The sequence below is a fragment of the Physeter macrocephalus genome, chromosome 17 (genome assembly GCF_002837175.3).
Source record: "Physeter macrocephalus isolate SW-GA chromosome 17, ASM283717v5, whole genome shotgun sequence".
In the NCBI taxonomy this organism is placed as follows: Eukaryota; Metazoa; Chordata; class Mammalia; order Artiodactyla; family Physeteridae; genus Physeter; species Physeter macrocephalus.
This window is the reverse complement of record NC_041230.1, coordinates 729,109-733,936: the sequence shown is the minus strand read 5'-3', so window position 1 is coordinate 733,936 and position 4,828 is coordinate 729,109. Positions and strand designations below refer to the sequence as shown.

At 52.4% G+C, this 4,828-nt stretch overlaps 1 long non-coding RNA gene across 1 annotated transcript in view; it reads right to left on the bottom strand.

Moving 5' to 3' along the window:
- Positions 1–1,011: 1,011 nt before the first annotated feature.
- Positions 1,012–4,828, bottom strand: part of LOC129391440 (uncharacterized) — a 17,058-nt gene continuing 13,241 nt past the window's right edge. The window contains exon 3 of the long non-coding RNA XR_008615593.1: positions 1,012–1,358. This is a non-coding gene — a long non-coding RNA (uncharacterized lncRNA). The remainder of the gene's footprint in view (positions 1,359–4,828) is intronic.

Here is a 4,828-nt window from a genome sequence, read left to right as displayed (position 1 = left end):
GCCCCCCGGCCGCTCCCCCCTCAGACCCAGGGGTCCAGGCCCCCCGGCCCCTCCTCCCTCAGACCCAGGAGTCCAGGCCACCGGCCCCTCCTCCCTCAGACCCAGGGGTCCAGGCCCCCGGCCCCTCCTCCCTCAGACCCAGAGTCCTGGCCCCCGGCCCCTCCTCCCTCAGACCTAGGAGTCCAGCCCCCCGGCCGCTCCCCCCTCAGACCCAGGGGTCCAGGACCCCAGCTCCTCCCACCTCTGGATCTGTGTCAAGTTTAAGGAATGTCTAGAGTATTTGGCCACCACCCTCAAGAAGTTCCATCAACTTCCCCTCTCGCCAGAAGCCACCCCAAATCCATATTCAACCTAAAAATTTAAAAAGTAACAAAACATCACACTTGCACTAGGTCAGCCTATAGACAGTTGGCTCTGCCTCTTGGCAGCTCTTGTATACACGTGTGGAGGTGGATTGGTTTACAATGACTTGAGAGCATACTCTTGTTGAATTTTTAAAAAACAACTTCCTTTTTCTTTGGGTAGCTGCTAAGGTGTAATAGTTAAAGACACTGACTCTAGAAACTGCGCTTTTCGGGTGCCAATCCCAGTTCTGGCAGCTGCAAGCTATGCACCTTGGAGCACATCACTTCCCCACCCTTGTTCCTTCATCCTTGAAATGAGAGAAATAGCACCTATTTCCCAGGGCTGTTATGAAGATTGTATAAGTTTAATATTCAGAAAGTGCTAGAACACTGTCTGACACAGAATAAGCCTGCAATGAGTGTTGGGCTTTTTTTGTTTGTTTGTTTGTTTTTGGCTGTACCGTATGGCATGTGGGATCTTATTTGCCCAACCAGGGATCGAACCTGCGTCCCCTGCATTGGAAGCATGGAGTCAACCACAGGACCGCCAGGGAAGTCCCTGAGTGTTGGTTTTTATTGTTTGTGACTTCTGGCTCTTTACCCTGCTTACACTTTCGTAAAGTTTTCTTGTAAAACATTTTCTTTATTGAAGACTTTTGCAGAGCATGTCACTTTGGAGAAAAACATCCCATAAATAAGCATGCATGGCATGTGGGGATGGAAAAACCATGAAGGCCACTGGCAAATGCCTAGAGTTGGGGACTTCATTCTCTCTCTTAGAGGTTCTTCCACTCCCCACTGCCTACCACCTCCCTCCTTTCCCACAGGGCTCTCAAAAACTCCTCCCAAATCCACCCATCCCATATTATAGTAAGGTGGAACCAGAGGGGGCCCCAAGAGATGGGCCATGTCCACCGCCATGTTGGAAGTTGAGTTCCAATTCCGGCTCTACCGCTTCCTGGGTGTTTGAGGTTGAGCAATGAAATTCCTTTCTCTGAGCCTCAGTTTTCTTTTCTGTAAAACAGGAGTGGGAGTAATGAAGTCATTTAGTCATTTGGTCAACATTTCCTAAGGCTTCCTCTGGGCCGAGTCCTGTGCTGGTGCTTGGGACAGAGAGGTGAGTCAGAACCAGTGCCTGCCCTCAAGGAGCTCATGGTCCAGTGGGGGAGATGGATGTGGATCCAGATGGTCACCATCCAGGGTGACATGAAGGAGGCACCTGCTGTGGAATCTTAGATGAGAGTGACTAACCCACCTGCAGAGGGTTGGAAGTTGGGTGACTTCCCTTCAAGGAAGTCTTCCTGAAGGAGGTAATGTTTAAGCAAAGACTTGAAGGACAAGTTGTTACCAGGAGAAGGTGGGAAGAGCATTCTGGGAGGTGGCAATAGCATAGGCAAAGGCCTAGAGGTTCAGGAAAGCTTCAAGTAATCTCCATGGCTGGAGCACAAAAAGACAAGTGGGCAGAGCTGCACTGAGAATATGGCAGCCACTCGCCTTGGCGGCTCCTGACTCGTGAACTGTGGCAGCTCCAACTAAGTTGTGCTGTAAGTGTAAAAGACACATCGGATTCCAAACACTTATCATGCAAAAAATAAGAAAGCAAACCACCTCTTTAAAACTGTATTTTGGGGACTTCTCTGGTGGTCCAGTGGTAAAGAGCCCACCTTGCAATGCAGGGAATGTGGGTTCGATCCCTGGTCCGGGAGCCAGTATCCCACGTGCCTCGGGGCAACTGAGCCCATGGGCCACAACTACTGAGCTCGCGCGCCTCAACAAGAGGCCCTGTGCTGCAAACTACAGGCCCCACGTGCTCTGGTACCCGCACACCACAACTACAGAGCCTATGCGACCTGGAGCCCGGGCGCCACAACTAGAGAGAGAAAACCCAAATGCCACAACTAGAGAGAAGCCCGCGCACCACAACGAAGAGCCCGCGTGCCGCAACGAAAGATCCCGCATGCCTCAGTGAAGACCCCGTGTGCTGCAACTAAGACCCGAAGCGGCCAAAATACATTAAATAAATAAATAAATAATAAATCTTTAAAAATCAAAAATAAAATTGTATTTTGATTTCACATTGGAATAATATTGTTTCAGATGTATTGGGCCGAATGAGATGTTAAAATGAACTCTTGTTTTTTGGGATTTTTTTTTTTACTTTAAAAAAAAATGGTGGCTCCTGGAAAATTTAAAAGTGCATGTGGGGACTTCCCTGGTGGCGCGGTGGTTAAGAATCCGCCTGCCAATGCAGGGGACACGGGTTCGAGCCCTGGTCTGGGAAGATCCCACGTGCCGCGAAGCAACAAAACCCATGCATCGCAACTACTGAGCCTGCGCTCTAGAGCCCGCGAGCCACAACTACTGAGCCCGCGTGCCACAACTACTGAAGCCCACGAGCCTAGAGCCCGCGCTCCACAAGAGAAGCCACCGCAATGAGAAGCCTTTGCACCGCAGCGAAGAGTAGCTCCCGCTCCCCGCAGCTAAAGAAAGCCCGCAGGCAGCGATGAAGGCGCAATGCAGCCAAAAAGAAATAAATTTATTTTTTTTAAAAAGTGCATGTGTACGTGGCATGTGCATATTTCTTTTGGCCAGTGCTGCTCTGGATGCTGAAGGGCTGGGACTTTGTCCTGGAGAGGCTGGGGGACCCAGGCCAGGGCTGTGAGTCAGACAGAGGCAATGTCAGCTCTGACACAGGAAGATGCCTCTGAGGTCAAGTGAAGGATACGGAGAAGGGGAAGAGTTTGGGGTAATGGTCCAGGTGGGAGAGAAGCAGGTCTGAGCTGGGACCAGGGACATAGGGATGGAGAGAAGGGGCCACACGGAGAGAGGAGGCAGTGGGTAGGACTTGGGGATCCATGGGCCATGGGCGGTCCAACCTGGTACCTGGGAGGATGGTGGGTCCTGAGAAGAAGATGCTGAGTTCAGTGGGGAGATGAGTGAGAAGGGCCTGGGGGAAACTGGGGGGCAAGCGGAGCAGCCCCAGAGCATATATCAAATGCCAAGTTGATTTTCATCCCAGAGTGACAGGGGACAAGCAAAGGTGGTAGCAATTAGATTTAAGGCAAGAACTCAATGCTACGCATAGTGCCAGGCCCAAGCTGGTGCCGAGGTGGACATTATTCATAGCAGCTGTACTTATCACCCAATGACTTTCCCAGAAGCTTCCATCTTCCGTCCTGCCCGTTCCTGTGATCATCACACCCATTTCCCTCCAGGCGGCCGCACGTACACCCATTCCTCCAGGTAATGCCAGTCTGCCATTTCCCTGCACGCACCAGACCGTTTAACTACCTCTCTCCTCCTGACTAAAAAGCCCAAGTTTAAAGACACCTCTTCAAATCTTCCCGGATCCCCCCAGAGCTTCCTGGACCCCCGTTTCTCATCACACTTTTCCTGCATTCCTGTTTATTTCTATGTCTCTCTGTACACGTTAAATCTCATCAACAAGTCCTGAAATCCTCCTGGGTCCCACTAGCTTCCCCGCTGCCTTCTCCCATGCCATCCCTTCTGCAGGAGCTAACTCCCCTCTGTGCATACACATGCTTCTCCTGGAAACGCAGGTGGCACCTAGGAGAGGTAAGAAGAGAGATTTAGAGAGTGTCAACGGAGACTTGGAAAAGCAAGGAGAAAGACAGAGATACAGAGAAAAATATGGAGAAAGAGGCAGGGGGGTGGAGAGACACAAACAGAGACAGATACGGAGGCAGCCCCCGCCATGGCCAGGGAGAGAGCTGGACACCGAGAGACTTGGAGGAGGGGAAGCAGGAGGGTCAAGAGTCCTGATATCCGGGCAGAGGTGGGCGGACCATCAAAGGACAGCAGCAGGGCTCTCAGATAGAGATAAAGGGAAGCTATTGACGCAGCTGCCGGTCCACCTGCCCGGAAGAGGGCTTGAGAGATGGAACCGACAGGAGCCTGGCACTGGGCGCTGGGGACAGACAAAGCCCGATTGTTCGAAGGCCCTTTCCCCACAGTGCCTGGGTCTGCACCACAGCCTGGGGCAGGGGACGGTGCCAGCTTGGTGACACACGCTTTCTTGCTGGCTGCTTTTGCTGTGTCTTGCTAGGACACTGAGTTTCTCCAGCGCCCACAGAGGGACTTACAGGCAGGTGCGTGAATCGCCCCAACCCCACTAAACCTGTGGGGCCTGGTTCCTGGTGCCCAAGGGTGCTGAACCCAGGAGTGACAGCCTGCAGGCCCCAGAGCGCTCACAGAAGAGGTGGGAGTCCAGGAGGACAGGGGGTACTGCGTGCTTGCCTGGGACGCAGGCATTCGGGTCCTCAGATCGTTTCTTTCTTTCTTTTTTTAAAAAATTTATTAATTTATTTTTTGGCTGCACTGGGTCTTTGTTACTGCCCGCGGGCTTTCTCTAGTTGCGGCGAGCGGGGGCTACTCTTCGTTGCGGTGCGCGGGCTTCTCATTGCGGTGTCTTCTCTCTTTGTGGAGCACGGGCTCTAGGCACGTGGGCTTCAGTAGTTGCGGCA